At 40.7% G+C, this 19,399-nt stretch overlaps 1 protein-coding gene across 2 annotated transcripts in view; it reads right to left on the bottom strand.

Annotated features, from left to right (window-relative positions):
• Positions 1-19,399, bottom strand: part of LOC136438533 (thiamine-triphosphatase-like) — a 96,345-nt gene that overhangs the window by 41,403 nt on the left and 35,543 nt on the right. The window lies entirely within an intron of this gene.

Raw genomic sequence — 19,399 nt, 5'->3', positions numbered from 1 at the left:
ATTCATAACGAGAGCAAAAGACAAAACTATAACCATTTGTCTATCAGAAGGGCTTGTAGATTGTAACCATTATGAAAATGCAGAAGACATTGCTTTGGGGTTGGACATGCATTTAAGTATCTAAAATAAGTACTACACAAAGTTTACAGTCCACCAAAGATTAATCAAATATGACACCCCAGCGTTAATGATGGGGTTTTCTGCAACATGTCAGAGCAAGAACCTTTTGTTTATTATTAGGAATCTAAACATCATTAAAATGCACTGCTTCGTTTTGGCCATGCACACTGAGCATCTGACAAACAGAATTTCTACGAAGCTACCACCGTGCACCGTGTGTATCAGTCAATCAAAACATGACATGACAGCTTTTTGCAAAATTTCAGAATTTTAATACAGTTAACCTTCAAGTTGTTACAGTAACCTTTCGTCTATCAGAAGAGCTTGCAACCATAAAAATGCATTGCTTCGGTAGTGGACATGCATCAAAAAAGAAGTAATCTTGACAAAGTTACCGCAGTGCACCACCGATTACTCGATCAAAACATGACATCCCGGCGTTAATCGTGACTCACACGGGAATGCGGCGACTTCCGCCCCATTGGCCGAAAAAGTCGTCAAACTTTGTCCAATAAAGCTGGGGATGGAAACTTTAATTTTACGGGGTTTGATGGCCCGTGTGCGCGTTTCCGCCACGGCCAGAGTTCGGCAACACTCCACTTCCCCCTGCGTCACCTTTGGTCCCGGCGATCGGGTTCTGACCATCAAACTGCCCATTAAGAATGACATAATTTGTTCCATATCGCAAGTTTTTTATTTCCCCGGAGAACCGGACTATCGCAATCAATATGACACCGGCAGCGCATGCCACACTCCGGCTGAGGCAAGGTCTGAGCCAAAATTAAAGTCCAGAGGCAGCAGGTATAGATTACCCGATCTTGTCGCTTCTGTAATCAAACGGAAAACATGACAAATGTTCCGCTTTTCCCTCTCGCAACAGGAAAACGGTCCACCCTTGAACCACAGAGTCTGTTTTCATCAAAAATTATATTCTGCAGACGTCCGAGGAACTATGATTACAAACTACAAACAGAAATCACTTCTGTTTTTTTACAACCTCATGCAAGCTAATATGTTTTTCAGACCCAGTATAAGACGATAAATAAGATCTTGACTTTTAATAAGTTTGTCTTTGTGAAAAAATATATTCTACAAACGTTCAAGGCACTATGACGTACAACAGAGGAAACTAGAAACAGAAATCATTCTTGTTTTTACAACTGAATGCCAGCTACTACATTTTTCAGACAAAAAGCTCTTGACTTTTCATAACTTTGATATTAGTACAGTATAAAGAAAAGTACCGCTTTGTCATCTATCAAAATTTGTTACCCGACATCGGAACAAGATATAAACTCATTGTTTTAATCTCCTATATCTTAAAGGGTAGAAATCTGAATGTTTTTCTTAATTTGTTCATACCAGATGTCATATTGATATGATAATATGATAAGCGATAAAATCAGAGCATGATTAAAATCACCCAATATTAACCTTTCTTCCGATAATGCAATAAGAAGACTGCTCAAGCGCTTATTGCAAGAGATGGTGTATTGATAACTCTGAGTCAATAAGGGAATCAATTAAAGCGTATTAATCATCAAAACGCAATCCAGCAAACTCATAACCACACTTTCACAGTGTCACAGAGGACCTATTGTTCAGCTGGAATTATGTATTGACATCTATGAGGAGACTTAAGGCCATGCCAAGTTATATTCTTGGTTCTCAGACAGTTTGAAGCAAAAATCTACCAAGAGGAAAAGGTGAAAACAAATCTCTAGGGCTGGGAGGAAAACTTGCGTATCATTATCTCCATGAAAAATGGAGATATAGTTTTGGGTGTGCCTGTGTGTCTGTTTGTCTGTTTGTGTTTCCGGACTACTGTAGTCAGCATAACTCAAGACCCTCTTGATGGATTACGATGATATTTGGTATGTGGGCAGGTGTTGTGAAGCCAAAATTCAAGGTCGATTTTGGGCCCCTTGGTATGTGACCTTGGTACTGCAGCAGAAATTCCATTTTTGTATCTCTTGATGTTTTGGCAGCCAAATTTTTGTCCAGTCTCTCAGATTTGGGATTTCTGAAAATGTTGTTTATATACACAAACATCAAGTTTGTTGGACGAATGATGATATAGGCTGCACAAGAGTTTATATCAATTAAAGCATCACCTGACTACCTGGCAAATTGTGATGCTGCTAGGCTTTCATGGTATATTCGATATAAAGCTTGAATATGAATTTTCATCAATAACACAAAGTGATATATTCACACATGGGTCCTTATATGCCCTGAATCTAACTCGCTGTTTGCTTGTGTTCTATTGAACTGTCTATCTATCTATCCATTAAACATTTAGTTCGATCCTAGGGGTCGACTCCAGCTCGGACATTTGTAAAGGATTGCATTCGTCATTTTGGATGGTGACGTAAAGCCGGCAGCCCCGTGTATGAGGGAGCTTCGGGCATTAGCCTCAAGCGTCAAACCTCTGCACATAAAAGAACCCAACAAACTCATCGAGAAGAGTAGGGATGACATTGTGACGGTGTGCTTGGCCAAAAACGCAAACCGTAGTGAAGCGGCATTGCATTACCACTAGCTACTTGAAAAAGCATCATGCTTCACCTCAAATGAGGATGCCTTGAAACGAAACAAAACATTTATACTTTATGATAGAACCTACCAACAAAGTTGAACCATTCATGGTAGATATAATCCCACATTCCTTAACAAAACTTTTGTGTGCAAGTTGTACTCACTCTGGAAGGTATGACACATACAAACTTAAAGTATGACTTAAACATATCTTTGCTCTATTTTTCTATCATGATTAGGTCATGTTGGGTTTATATGATACAGACAATCAGGTTGATATTGGGCATTCTACGGGCACCATTGCAGGGGAACAGAGGCCTGATTAATTGGAAGTCCTGATAGTTATGATAGATGGCGCCGTAACAAGGGGGGCAAGTAGTTAGTCCCAGCAACGACACGGCGACATCGCAGCCGGCACTGGTCACAATCGCTCGCCTCGTTAATTTTGATCAGACAGGACTTCGTTATGATGAGTTGGCCCCGGTACACTCTCACTTCATCATGGAGAGTTGAGGAGTCCTCGGCTGACTTCGGGGGCAGCTCAGGAACTTGTTGTTTCCAGTCAAACAAGTACGGAAAGCAATCAGCCACCATTGAAACTGGACGACTTTCTCGTTTAACTAAACCTCCCTACCATGATGAAGGTTAGACATCCAGGTAGTAAAACACGCCAAAAATAGTTACTCAAGCAACTGGATGCTGTCTGAAACATCTGACTGTTTCAAAATTTTATCAAATCCTTAGTAACTATTTTTGGCGTAAATCTTCGTACATATCCCAGTAACCTCATTCTATGTCAATGATTGTTGTCTTGAGTTCATTTCTTTCACAACATCTTAAGTGACCATCATATAAAGGGCTGTCCCACACCGGGGCCAGCTGAGGAACTTGTCGTTTCCAGTCAAACAAGTACTGAAGAATAAGGCCACACCAATTTATTTTCTTGTTTAACGGGGGAAAAAATTACAAAAAAAATGCTGGATTGGAAAAACAACATGAAAACAGAATCTCAGAGGAATGTTTTTTACTTTGGTGCACACAATTTCAGGGAGTGAACAGGGTCAGGTGCAAGTCTTCACCCCAGCCTTCTGTTTTCATGATTTTTTTGTTGCTAAAATTGAAAAAAAAATCCGTCAACCAAGAAATTTAATTGGTGTGGCCTAATGAGGAATAAACTGTTCTCAAACTGAGAAAAATACCTGATGAAGACCGAGTGAATCAGTTGAAGATTTCAGTGGGAGAAATTTTTTGAGTTGGAGAAGAGTTTATTTCTCATTATGTATTTTACCAACTCAGATGAACTTTCATGCTAAGTACTAAAGCAATCTGCTACCATTGAAACTGGACGACTTTCACATTTAATTAAACATCTACCAGTAACATCGTGCAACTTCATTTTATGTCACTGTTGTCTTTACTTCATCATTAAGTGACTATCATAAACAGGGCTGTCTTCAAGACCTGTCCTAGGACATTTTCTTGTTGGGATGGTCAAAAATTTCACCCAGTCCGTCCAACAGATCTTAACTTCATGACACAAAATTAATGAAATTAGCATTTTCGTACGCTTAAAGTTAAAATGACAGATGAAAAAAAATCAAAATTAACAAAATAGGTTCCAAAACTATGAGTGAGACTGTGGGACAGAAAAAGATAAGAGCTGGAAACAGCCCTACTATCATAACTTCATCATTATTTCATCATTACTTCATCAATACTTCATCAATACTTCATCAATACTTCAAAATCAGACACTTAGTTTAATATAGTATTTGGCTGTAACAGAGCATGTAGCCAGGGATGGGCTGTTGATTTCTTACCCATTATTAGGTAAACACAGCTAGCTTTATCAAAAGTCCTCTCTTATATCTTTATTCAACAGACAACTTTAAAACAGTCAAATCCTTTCTTCTGCCGTTCACGATTCTCTGGACGGAGATTCGATGCACCACACAAAGACCATCAGAATGGGATTAGCAAAAACTTCCTGACAGAAGAGACAAAAATAGCCGCTCTAAACGGCAAGGCCGCGAGCGAGTTTCCATCCCGACTCTAAGACCGCACTTGGACGTGAAATCCTCCGTTCGTCCGCCGCGCGGTGCTCCCTCATAACTCACGGGCCGAGTAGAGCCGGGCTGTCCGATTGGGTTTGTTTGTAACATCTCCCCCTCCGACAGCGCTGCTGATGACTCCTGCATTAACTTTCGGTTACTCTCATTCGCCGAATGTCCATAAGCACGCATCGCGGAGGCATCGGAAGGCCAGAGCGATCACCAGAAAGTGCGGAAAAGATCCCCACTAATGCCGGCAGTGAACGGGCCTCGCTCGTAACTGACCCCGGGGAGGCAAAACTTCATTGTTATCAGTTACCGTGGCGATGTAATGTCTCCCCCAGCTAGGGCCATTTTTCATAAGCGATATGGCATAGAATTAGAAGAAGCGTGTGCCATTATTTCATGTCCAGTGGTATCGGACTCTTCTCCAGCGGTTTGCTTATCTCCATTTTAATCAGCAATGTCCAATATGCATTAAGGTTGGGCGGGCATCGGTCCGGGATTCACACGGCCCGGCCGAAACTTTCCCATTTAACCGTTCCAAATTCTTGTTTGACATGCTCATCATTTATGATGAATACTTCAATCAAGAGGCAAGGCCAAGTGGTGCATGGGAATAAGCCACGGAATTGTCCGCAATTCATTTAGGCGTCTTACGAGGAGGGAAGGGCAGGGGTCAGGGGTGACGCAGAGTCGGGAGCAACAGCCTCATTAGTGGCAATGAGAAAATGGGAGAGAATGGGCCGGGCATTAATAATTATGGAAGGGGAGATGCGCACGCAGGACCCCAAGTCAATTGTGTGCCCACGGCTTGCCCCCAAGATTGGATTCGGCAATCAAAAACTTCTCCCCGGCATCTCTTATGACCGGAATGAGATGCGGGGGAAAATGAGCGGCGGGGCCGAGGCATAAATAATAACGGACACCGACGCGCATACGGCACCCTGGTGTCACAAATTATGGATACAGAGATGCGCGCGGGTCCCGATGTTAATTGCGAAGCCGGCTCCCCCACTCTCCCTCCCTGTCAGAACTTGGGAGTGATGGACGAAATGGGGTGGGGTGGACGTACAGGGCATCATCCACCCCACCTGCAAAGGTAATGTGTTCAGGTGTGCGCCACAGGGTCGGGAGTCAGGCCCCGACGCCGCTAATGGAACTACGGCTCACAAAAGGTGGCCGTCGATGAGTAATACTCCACACTCGCCGTCCATCAGGCTACACATCCGGAGACAGGAGCAAAGGGACAACAGAAGTTTCTCGGACGCACTTAAAAACCGGGGTGGATCAACGGGCCTTGAGCACCTCCACGTTCCGCTAAGTCCCCCCTTCAAATGTACTCTCGCCCTGTCACAAATGACTGCCACAATCAAAACATAAGGGTGATGGAATGCCGCTTGTCCGGCTTTGGTGCGCGGTTGGATTTTTATAAAGATTAGTCTGAAAGCAAACTTTTCGAGCTCTAACTAAGGTTGAGTTGCAAGTTTGATACAATGCTCTCTACTCCTGCGTGTGCATTTGTGTTATGACAATTCATAATTCATGAAAGGCCATGTGGTGCTTTTAAAACTAACGTACATAACATCAAAAAAATCATATTTGACAATGGCATATGAATTGGGCACTTGTGCAAAGCACTGACAGCAGGGCACTCAGTTTACCCATGATTAGACAAAGCTATCATGATACAAATTTGAAAGTCAGGGAAGTGAGATTTTATATTGTTTCTCTGTGTAGAATAACAAGTGGTCAAACTTGGTTACTCTACACAAAAGTAATCTGCACTAACCTACATGTACCTATCTAAATGTATCTAGCCCCTAGACCTACTGGTCATTGGGAAGACAAGCTAGAGTGCTAGCTATATAGACACACACTAACACACTTTCACAAAAGCGTATCCAGCTGACCCAGAACCCCCAAACACATCCCCAGATGACCGCATCCCTATGAAACAGCGCAGATGTTGATGGAATGTCATCATTGTCCTAAGATTTCCCCCAAATATATCATAAATGCTATCATATATTCTACCAAACTTGAAAGAATGACGTAATTATTGTTTTGTCTCCCATTTGATTTGAGGTGAAAAGGTGTGACGCACAAAAACAAATCTAAGTTCCCTGCCAATTGCAACATCCTTGGGTGACCCAGAACCCCCCTTCACACCCCCAGATGACCAATCCCCCATTCATCTGTCTAACAAAGTATCGGAATGGTTTATAACAAATACATGTACGATAGATTTTCAATTTCAAACTAAGAAGATACCATACACAAAATCAAGTCCAGTGTCCTGGTTGACCCGTAACCCCCTCTCACACCCCCGTACGACCACTCCCACCGTTCAATTTTCCGGAGAAGTGGCGGAGTCGGGCCACACCTGTGTCAGCGTCGATCAATGCAGCAGCCACCCAAGGAGAGAAAATTATGACGCTGTATTATAACACGGCAGGCCGGGGTAGCCGCATCGCTGCACTGATATTGGGGGGGAAGCGCCCGACCGCCCAGCGAAAAACTAGCGGTCAGAACGGCCGCCATACCGTGCCGCAAGGTTTTTGCAATCACGGCAATCAAGACACGGGTTTTACAGCATGACTAACTTCGTCGCAAATTTTGCCGTTAAGAAGCGCAGATAAATCTTGGAGATGAACCTGTCCTTACAACTGCGCGCTGAAAATTGTAATCTGGACATTATGACACTTTTCTCATTATGAAAAAAAATTAGTGCATCCATGTGTTAAAGATGACTGGTTATCATTGGTCAGGGCTTGAAATGTTTTTTCTATGCAGTCCAGCACTGATGTGAAGTACAGATCAAACTGGAAATGTCTAACAGATCATTTTCAATACTTTTCAACATTTCACAGGTCATAACATTAATAAGTACAGTAAACAACAAGGAAGGCTGCCAGGAGGCCTATTATCGACCTTGACCTTTGACTTCCAAATACCTACCCACATACCAAATCTTATCACAATCCATCTATAGATTCTTAAGTTATGCTTACCATGAATGTTTGGAAACACTGACATACCAAAAATGGTAGCTCCACTTTTCATGGAGGTAAAAATACACATTCAAACACTACTCTGTACACAGTACCTGGACTCGTGCAGGTAGACATCAGAAATACCTGCACAGCTCCAATTTTACCTACACTGACCTGTATATACCCAGTACATGGACCAGTGCAGGTTAGGCGCAGGTAGACATCAGAAACACCTGCACAGCTCCAATTTTACCTGCACTAACCTGTATATACCCAGTACACGGACCAGTGCAGGTTAGGTGCAGGTAGACATCAGAAATACCTGCACAGCTCCAATTTTACCTGCACTAACCTGTATATACCCAGTACATGGACCAGTGCAGGTTAGGTGCAGGTAGGCATCACAAACACCTGCACAGCTGCAATTTTACCTGCACTAACCTGTATATACACAATACATGGACCAGTGCAGGTTAGGTGCAGGTAGACATCACAAACACCTGCACAGCTCCAATTTTACCTGCACTATCCTGCATATACTCAGTACATGGACCAGTGCAGGTTAGGTGCAGGTAGACATCAGAAACACCTGACTTTTACCTGCACTAACCTGTATATACACAATACATGGACCAGTGCAGGTTAGGCGCAGGTAGACATCAGAAATACCCGCACAGCTCCAATTTTACCTGCACTAACCTGTATATACCCAGTACATGGACCAGTGCAAGTTAGGTGCAGGTAGACATCAGAAACACCTGCACAGCTCCAATTTTACCTACACTAACCTGTACATTTGTATATACCCAGTACATGGACCAGTGCAGGTTAGGTACAGGTAGACATCAGAAATACCTGCACAACTCCAATTTTACCTGCACTGACCTGTACATTTGTATATACTCAGTACATGGACCAGTGCAGGTTAGGTGCCGGCAGAAATACATGTACATGTACCTGCACAGCTCCAATTCTACCTGCACTAACCTGCAATATGCAGGTGGCCTTTCAAGCCCTGTTAGATATCATATAGCATCACAATCACGGTCAGTCGAGCTTGACCAATCAAAGATGTAACTATCTACAATAACACGCCGTGGTCTTCTCATCATACTCTGTCATGTATAAACATTATTCGTTAAACGACTGTTACAGTTTTTTATGTGATAGGCAAATACCAAATATCATATCTTCGTTTCAGGATTAAAAACTGAATAAAACACGAGCTCACTGATAAAAAAATACAATTTCTGGACTTCAAAACCTTTCCGAGGGGGACATATGAAAACGTTTGTTCTCTGAATATTTTTGTATATCTTTAAAGAGAATGTTGTCATGGCTAGAAAGGTAACATTTGCAAACAAATACATAAGGTAATGTTTACCTTCACATGGTCTAGCTTAATAAACTACTGCTCTGTTCATTCTTACAAAAACACATTCATAATCATATGGTGACCAGCCCCTCTTGCTCTGTCCTGCCACTTGCTACATAATGTAATCGAACACCACAGGGTGCCTGCTACTTTATAAGTAACCATGGTGACAGCAGTCTGGCCCAGGTCATTGACCTTATTTGTTTGGAACGGAAGAAGAAGGAAAAGAGGAAGAACAAAAAAATGGAACAAAAACATCATGTTTCCCTTCCATGTTGTTAATGGTAACTATCTTCATCATAATAGTCCGCGCACCGAGGAATGAACTTGGCGTCGCCTAATTGCGCCATTAAGGAAAAACCTGGAGCTAGACATGGAGCTAGACGATGTAAGTAAGATTTGATAATAGGCAGTTAAACTAAAACCCTCTCCCCTCTGATTTCTTCTTTAGATTTGGGACACGATGCGAGGATCTACTTTTCCGTGCAAATTCGCAAACTTTACAACCTGTGTCTGGGATTCCTTTCTAATTGCGCGGACTATCACTACAGCGAAAAGCCACAAATGACCCGGGAATGCTATCAACTTTCTTGCGCGACTCATAAAAGACGAGATACTTATCGTAGTTCTGAGAATGAACTTTTGATAAAAACCCTAAGAGATGAAATAGTTACTGAATATCTTTAAAAACTGAATTTGAAACATTTTTCTTAAAAGCTAAACCCGTAAATTAAATGTTCTTATACAGAAATTTTTACAAAATAAAAATGTCCTTCTCAAACTAACTTATCTTAAAATACAAAATTAATGTCCAATGATCTTTTATCTATCAATTTTTCAATACCTACAGGCATTATTAGTTTTGAATGTAAGTTTATTGCAAGCTTTATCTGTAAAGTATCAGTACAGAGTTCCCATTCCAGAAGTAAAACTAACGGTCTGAATGTGAAAAATACAGCTAATCTTCAATTGTAATCTCCTTGTAACAAAAGGCTTCAGCCTTTGTGTCACAAAAGTCTTATAAAATCCAGAAGCAAATTCGTAAAAGTTTGCAGGGAAACAAATCACCCATCATTAAGTCTTTACGGCTGCCCTCTTCCCTCACACCTTTAAAACTTCTGATGCATAGTTTTAATAGAAGTTACTCTGAATCCTGTCAGTTCGGGGCGAGACATCATCTAAAAGACTGAACTAATCACAAAGCAGACATAAATTACACGTCTTTCGGGACCCAAGCCGTCCTCTCCAGATCTCACTTCGGCATGCACAAAGGCTATTATTTCTAAACCAACTAACTTCCCTTGTCATTCTCCAGCGACTTTCAACACATCTGTAGTAAATTACGTGGAATGCCATTAAACTTGTGGCTGTGTGACTGCTAATAAGGTATCGCCGCTCGGTTCAGGTTCGGGATGCGCACCGTATAAAATAAACATGGGCCGGCGTGATTCATCTGGGTGTCAAAAATCATTGTTGGCTCGTAATTCTATTGTCTGATTAAGTCACGGAGGCAGTTAGAGGGTGATCTCCGCTCTCTCGGCTTGATGCAGTCTGGTCTACTTTTATGATGTTTTTCTTGATTTATAACTCTAGAAATTCTACATTCAGAGTCTCTGCTTTGGTAACTAAATTTCATATTTTCCAAACTAATTCTATTGTCTGATAAAGTCACAGATCAGATACAGTTAGAATGATAGCTCAACAAATCCTACAGATTCCCTGTATTTGTCCAAAAATTTTGCACTTATTGAATGCAGAAAATGCAACAATTTGGATGTTTCTGTTTGCACCAAAAAGAATCAGACAGATCCAGACGCTGAAATGACTCCAATTTCTTTCAATTCCATGAAAAAACAACCCACTCTCTAACTTAGTAGTTTAACTATAGCATGAACTATCAGTGATGCTTAGAAATGCATTGATAAGCACCATCTAAGCGCCCCATCTATGTCATCCATTGCAATTGAGCCAATTTATTTTGCCTAGCCCGAAGCCATATTAAGCTGTTAACTCACCACAGATCCGACATAAGCCTGAAGCCATCTTTTATGTGTTAGTTGTTTTAATACACTTGTTACTGCGAAAACATTCACATCAGTTTCTAGACTGGTGCATAATGTGTACATTGGAATTAATAATCATCTTTTATCAGCATTTCTCAAAAGAGATGTAAATACATGTTTGCAAAAGTTGTGATCTTTAATAATTTGGAGGCATTTTTCTCCAGGAGAATCCCACCCTGGTAATGGAGATTGCCCGTCTAACTTATTTTGCATGATCTATAGCAGCTGCAATCATTCCGACACACACATCAATCATAATTCATCCCAGCTAAGGAACTTTTTCAGGTAAATCTTTCTGGCCCACTCATTAAATCTTAGACCCATCTCGAGATCATCGTTCACCTCAATTATCCAAGACGCGTCCTAAGATCTCTTTTGTTGGAGTGCCGTCATTAGTCATCACCACGTGGGGAAGTTGTATTCTCGTCTTCGAGAAGTTCTGAGGTTTGACAAGTGATCCTAATCAGAGAAACTTTCCTTTGGCTACCCCTTTGATGTCTGCCTATTATAAGTTTAATTGCAGTTCTGCCCGAAATTCATCAAGCCATCCTGACGTCAAGAACTTCAGATTTGATGATGCACTTCCCTTATCAAGACGGAGAAAGGTAAACACGGTTATCGGAATTACGGGTTCAAAACGGCGGCGTTGTAATTTGCGACGCGACTTTCCGAGATCATCGAGGGGACGTAATCCCTGTGTACATCTCCCGCTGATGAGGTGGAAACGTCGCGGAGTCAGTATTCATATTTTCCTAAAAGTCAACCACTACGAAAATCAATAATCTCCAACAATAAATCGAAAACAAAATTCCCAAACCGTTGGCAATAAAGGAGGACCTAACCAGATCACTTACAGCGTCCGCTGACCCGTGGAATATAAGATATGAAATCGCCTGGGCGATGGAACTCCAATAATTTCAAAATAGGGTAAGCCATGACCCACGGATGTAGTTTGGGCACCCCGTGCTAGTTTCTTCATTTATGTCAATTGGCCAGGGTAGGGTGCGGCCGGCAGGGTGTTTTATGTTGCGTTTTACGGCGGGGCCACCTCCGTCTCTGATGGACTAATCCTCCCGGCCAGCGATAATTGCTGTCATTTGAAGGTTGGGCTCTTTGTCACCATAACGGTCACATTTCCATCCTTTTACTACATTTTGCTCTGCGCCGGCATGATGTGTTTCTACCGCACTTTAATGAGTGTGCTGCGCATCAAGACATAAACTAGCAATATAAGACTCTGATACACTTTCTCATAAGCTTATCCCAATTGCCTGGAAAGTAGAAGTTGAACTTGCTCCAATCTAATCATTTCTGTCGTTTTAATGTTCATCTTTGTCCACCGTAACAGTCATACATTTTGCATTTCAGTGCTTTTAGTGCTTTAGTTCTATCCTGCTGTAATGCCTTTCTTCCAACTTAAACGATTTCCATCAAACTTGCGCAAAACTTTGGCAACTTTCTTTCCAAAGTTTCCACTGTTCAATACAGTCACACTTCACTCTTACAACAAAAGAAAATGGACCATTTCATACATATTCTACTGTCTTCACAGAGGAAGTTACAATGAAACCCCAGATTAGTAGAAGTAGAACTTTCCAATAGCTACACGTATATATATAACTGTCTTCACAGAGGAAGTTACAATGAAACCCCAGATTAGTAGAAGTAGAACTTTCCAATAGCTACACGTATATATTCTACTGTCTTCACAGAGGAAGTTACAATGAAACCCCAGATTAGTAGAAGTAGAACTTTCCAATAGCTACACGTATATATTCTACTGTCTTCACAGAGGAAGTTACAATGAAACCCCAGATTAGTAGAAGTAGAACTTTCCAATAGCTACACGTATATATATAACTGGTTACCTTAGCCATACGCAATTAGCCTTCGGACATAATTTTGCAATTAATATTATGACCATATTTATGATTGCTGTTGATACAATTTTTTGCAAGTTGTCACCACAATGAACAACTTTCCACGACTTAAGTAAATTTTGTGCTATCCTGGAATAATACAATTATACATTCCTCCCCCTATTCTAATAACCTTTCAATCAAAATTTTGCCAACTCCTTTCTCTTAGTCTTGGGTTTAGCCCGGTTCCCCAAATCCTGAGCTTGTCCAATTTGATCACCATTTTCCATCTGGGCATTTATCGGCCAGTTTTCTGTTCTGATGACCAGACACATTAATATCATCCCAGCAAATCCTACACGCTACAGTTAATGCCGCCCACATTAATTTTTCAATCTTCGTCTTTAGCAGCAAAACGTCCGGAGCATTAAAACCTTAAACTTATATTAGCCCAATCATCTTAATGACATGATAATAGCGGAGATGTCCAATTTTCTCGTCTTGAATATTACATGTATATCTTGCTAATTATAGCACAATCACGTCCCCTTACTTTATTGCTCGTAATTTCTGACAACTCGGAAATCTGTGCTTAGATTTGGCAGTAAACCTATAAACGCGAAGTTTTGGGAAACATTACGGTGTATTATCTTTCATTACCTTCTGCGCAAAAAATTACTGCAATATCGTTTTACAACCAAGAGGCATCAAACTACCAATCTGGGTTCTTATTACCATTTTAGCACTCAGTCTGTTGGCATGACATTTGCACAGACGAAGAGTAAACAACAACATGAATTCAAGTCATGGCATATTCACTTACACAGCTTGTTGAATTCATGTGCAAAGAAAGTATACGGTAATATAATTATATAAAGTTAAAGGAGCAATAGAATTTATAGGTACAGAAGTATAAAATATGTTATCTTCATACATTAATAAATACAGTATGAATATTATTGGATAGATTGATAAAGAGTGTGTGAGTTAGAAAATCTTAGACTGATAAAACATCCTAATTATGTTGGTACATTTGTACATAGACCAATTGTTTTCTATATCTTTTTTCCTTCATTGAAAAAAAAAAAGCTAAGTGACAAAGTCTATGACTTCAGTACTCCTGCAGCAAAACGTCTCAGAAAACCTCCTGAATACATCCTGAAGGACATTAAGACTGTAAAACAGATTACTTCCCACCTTAAGGACCAGGGGGGACCTCAAGGGCCAGGCAATCTGTACCCAAGAAGTAAACCAAGTAAACAATCTCAAGGTCTCCCTGAACTTCTCCTCACCTCGCAATATATAAAATCATAACATTGTATTTCTGCACAAGACCATGATGGCATAAAAGAATGGTACTTCAAAACAGTTGCCTTATTGTGTCAATATGAAGCTTCTTGCAATGTTGATTGTACAATAAGATGACAATCCCTTTGAAAAAATTAACTAGAGTTCACCAGAAAGGCAAAGTCAGAGGAACAACAACCCAATCAGTAATTGCAAAACTCCATCTGCTATGAATTTTGTGATGCTTCATTCGATCATTTCTTTTAACTTCTTAAACTTAAGCAAACAGAACATTAAGATCAAAACGAATATTAGGATCATGTAGTGTCACCTATGAAAGGGTTACTAGGCCTTTCTTCTTCCCAAAAAATGTAAAAGTAAATTATTTCTAAAAGGCTTTCATGTTGTTCACAAAATCAGTCCAGCAGGTAGCCATTACCTTAAACTACATGCAACTGTTGACAAATGTATCTTATTTGTTTTAATCAACGGTCGAAGATGCGGGAGCCAACAGAAAGGTCTCACCAGAAGCAAACAGGGATCCATTCCGTTCAGCCTCTACTGATATATGGGGCAGCCAAACGCTGGTATTTACCCACCATTTTTACAATGTCACACTTAAAGATTTTAATATCCGATGACATTTGCTTTATTTTAATAGATCCCTCCTAATCAGAGCGGGTGGCTGGTCGTCCTGTGGTCTTGCCGGGGTAAGGATTTGTAATGATTAACCTGGGACAGGCTCACCTATGAGTGGGACATGTTTAAAAGGTGGGTTATTTCTGCTGGGAAATGATTTTTCCATTTGTGATTTAATATGCCAGGAGGCACGGACCTCTTTGCGTGTTATGAACTTAGCAAATGTCAACAATAAAAAGACGGATGCGTCACGAAAACACGAAAACTTCTTCCGACTTTCTGGGCTGCGCAAAGGTGGAAAGCGAAGTCTGATATGTAAATATGTACCTTTAGGTTCAATTACTTTGATAGGAGTGTTTCCTAGAGCATAAAATTGGTTCGCTTTGCTATGGTCTTAACTGTCGTGTCACATGTCACAGCAAGGAAATCAACTTTCTTAAAAGAATAGAAAGAAGAGACTACATTTCAAGGTATAGCTAGACAGACAATGGTGACTAAAATGTGGGTAAGTCCCTTAAAAAACAGTAATATTGTATTCCATAATTTTGTACCGTATAAATCTATCATTGAACTTTTTGTGATGAATAAAAGAATTTATATGAAGGATATACAAAGGGAAAATATTTTCATCTTTCACAGTGACAATGGACCATCCCATATGACTCAATGGGAGACTGTAAAATCCTTAAACAGTCCCGCCCACCCCTGCACCTGGAATAGAGCCTTCCACATAATGGTCAACCCGCCGATAAGACTGAGAGTGTGAAAACCTGTGTCTCGCAGGAGTCCAGAAATGTCAGACGTTCCATTTATGCACATATCCGGGCGGTGACTGACTCCGCAGACAGGAGGCCGGCCACACAAGCTCCCCCAAAAAAACTTTCCTCTCTTGAGAGATGGGCAACAAGGTACAACAGTCATCATCATCATCATCAGTCGACATGCTTTTGCTTTCTTTACAACACTACTTGTATATTGAGTCACTGCGAGCATTTCACAAGACACTGCACAGTAAAACAAATATGTCAAAATTGTCATGAAACTATAAAAAAACTGGACAAGACAAAGGCCTCCTATAGCAAAATAAAGTAAATGTTCCCCTACTTTTACAATAAAAGGCTTTGGGGTGGACAGAGGGAGGATGCCGTCCGTAACACCAACTTTGAGAGGCCTCCGCGTTACGTCTAACAACGAGAAGCCTGATGGATTGACAGGTGGCAATGTCAGGAACGTAATTCCGATCTCCGCGACCGCCTGAGTAATGCCGCGACGCGGCGGTCACATGCGGGGACGTGATGTCGTTGCCATGGCGAGGAGACTGGGAAGGACAATTTGGCGATATTTGATTACAGGTTCATTTCCAGGGCTTAATGGCAGCCTAAGTACATTAGATATGTTCTCAGATTCCCCGCTCAGCGATTCATGGACCTTGTGCAATTACGGCGGGGAACAGGGATGGCCTCGGCAAATGCAGGGGCAGAGATTATAAGTGGTTTTTGGGGACGACGGATGAATCAAAAAAGTCAATAATAATCTTTCCGGGGAAAAATAATAAAAGTGCATCGGTAATCAAGGCTGTGTGAGTGGGAAGCTACCTGAAATTGGACATGTGATGAGTAAACGCGCTACAAGAAATTTTGTCGTCAAAATTACCGTTTTTAAATGTGTCAAAAAACTGCTGTAATTAAGTCCAGATACTATCTTATTATGGAGGAACAGGAAGTCGACAAATCTATTAGCAAGAAATGCATTAGCTATCGAAATTATTGTCTTTGAGAGGATCACACGTGTATAATAAACTCGACAAAAATTGAGCCCCTAAGTTTTCTGGCCTTGAAGCTGAAATACTGAGTGGTACACAAGAGATATTATTTAGTTGGCACAGAAAATCACCGTGTTTTATTTTTCCCAAAACAACTACAGAACTTTGTGTTAATCACAGAGTAGCCGGACGAAAGGAATTACGTTCAAGATCAAATCTAATTTTCACATTATTACTTAGTTTTCAAACTGAGAGTACATCTTCAATCAGAGACACTATTTTAGTGAACTCTGGACACAAGAGTGCATGTATGTAATTCTACACGAAATCCATTATTGCAACAAGCAATTAAGCTATCTAAATTCCTGTTCCAGAACTACAAAATAACCAAAACTATGGCAACAGCATAACCTTGAAAATGACTTACCGAAAGGTATGTTTAAAGGGATGTCAACTCATTTTACCTAAATGCCTGTGAAGGGTTTTCAACTTTTTCTCTACTTCATGTTGAACAATTTGACCAGGATTCGAAGGTACAAGCAAGGAGGTGTCTCTAACCTCCTTGGTACAAGTCTGAATAACAAGACAGATCACAGACCAGCAATTATGTGACAATATTACCCCAGACAAATAAGCTGGGATCTAAGCGCTTTAGGAAAGACTTCCAGGCTAGTCTATAAATGTCCTCCCGACCTTGACATCCTTGCAGACAAGGTCGGGGTAGAAGAGGATCCTGGGAAGGCAAAACAAAAGCTCTTCGTGGTCAAACATGTTTCTGAACAAAAACAATACATATTCTAGTACCTTTGATATGATGTTTTAGATCAAATAGGCTGTAGAGGAATTTGAAGGGCTACAATACAAATTTCTGTATGAGAGAATGGGCATAATGTACTTCTTTTTTGATAAGTCAGTCCAGAAGACTGCTATCATATTTTTTATCTTATAGTCTTGTGAATATCTAAGACATGTACTTTTGTATGAAAAATCTTTCCCAGCTCAAAACCATCCCCCTATTCTTCTTTTCTTCCAACATGCCGACTCAGACCACTCCTCTCACCACCACACATTACAAGGCACAGCAGGCAGTTCTTTAAAATTAAAGTCAAACCTCTACAAGTGACCACCTCCAAATACCTGGCAAATGTGAACACTTTTTGGAAGTCCCATAGATAATTTTTCCCACTGACACAGTATTAAGAATCCTGTCTATAGTGACCACCTGTCCACAAAGACCAGATTTATCGTACCCCTTAGTGGTCTTCTTGGGCAGGTTTGACTGTACTGTGCAAGTCGAAGGACTTGTACTTTTTATATGAACAATCCTTCCCCACTCAGCACAGTGCCCCTTCAGATCTTTTCTTCCAGCATTACCAGCCACAGCATGCACCCTCCCCACAACAGTAGCCGGACACTTCTGTGGCGGGATTAGCCGCACATGATGGCCACAGCCAACCACAATGCAAACAACGCAGGCCCGCGCAGTAAACCTGTCACCTGGCCGTTCCTCTCCGGCCAGTTGGCCCGCCGGCCCGTGTAATAGCTTCATTCCGCCGCCCTCTTTCCGGGCTCTCGTTAATTGGCTTTAAGTTTCTGAACTTCTTCCCAAAGTGCCTGAGCCGAAATAGCCCCATCAATTTCCGAGCTTGTCCATGCATGTCTTTTCAGATGACCAAAAGGACGTTTCATTCTACATCAATCAAATATGAATTAATGCCCAAAAGCCCCTCGGCCGCCGCAATCGAATATGGATTAACAAAAACCAGCCCGCAAAACTCACCCTGTATTAATTCCTACAAACTCTTTTGATTTGATTTGACTTCAGCCCTTGTTGAAGGTCCTTAACTGCTATATTCCAGAAAAAAATACTTTTTTCCGGTCTCAGAGCAACATGTCGAATTAAGATGATTTCAATTCATGCATTTATATGGTTTCATTCCATACCACGGCTGATGTATAATTCAACGTTCTCCGATCTTAATTCATTTTACAGTCATCTCTTTCACTAAAATACATTTGACTACAAAATAATCACCTCTATTACTCTATACATAATGGCCATTTAAAAGACATGTCCAGTTAAGACTAAGACGCCTTATGTATCATCTTAAGTTAACAAGACTTCAGGACATCACATATAAGATTGAAATGTACTGTTTCAAATCCTTAAGGGTGAAGCTTGAAAATGAACGTTCTTAAGTGCAAATATTGAAAAGGTAAAGTCCTTTTTAACCACCTTAATGTGATCTAGATTAACAGCCAAAGACATTTCTATAGAAGATTTGTTTACACCACAAAAAGTACAGTGACTTCGATACTGTCAACTACAACCTACAATGTAGAATTTACAAAATAAACCTTAAATTAAGTTAAAATTCTGCATATTAAACAGTGGAGGCTAATTATGTAAATCTCTAATTTCTTGATACAATCTGGTAGACTGGTTATGGTGAGTTTCAGTGTATTTTCCCATATGAAGTAATAATATTAAACAATCTTTTATGTATCTACCTATTTTTGCATTGTGAGAGTTAATATAAATAATGGCATTTGGGGTAGATACAGCCTCGGCTTGGGAGGGGGGCCTCTCTGATTGAATCAAACCAAAGTTTGGTAGATAATGGAGACTTTCCCTTCCTTCTACGTCGTTCTAAGTTACAGGAAATCCGTCTGGACGGGTTCTTCCCCGCCTGCTATATCACCGTTTAC

The sequence above is a fragment of the Branchiostoma lanceolatum genome, chromosome 7 (assembly GCF_035083965.1).
Source record: "Branchiostoma lanceolatum isolate klBraLanc5 chromosome 7, klBraLanc5.hap2, whole genome shotgun sequence".
NCBI lineage: Eukaryota > Metazoa > Chordata > Leptocardii > Amphioxiformes > Branchiostomatidae > Branchiostoma > Branchiostoma lanceolatum.
Note: the sequence above shows the minus strand (reverse complement) of the source record. Positions and strands in the feature narration are given on the sequence as shown.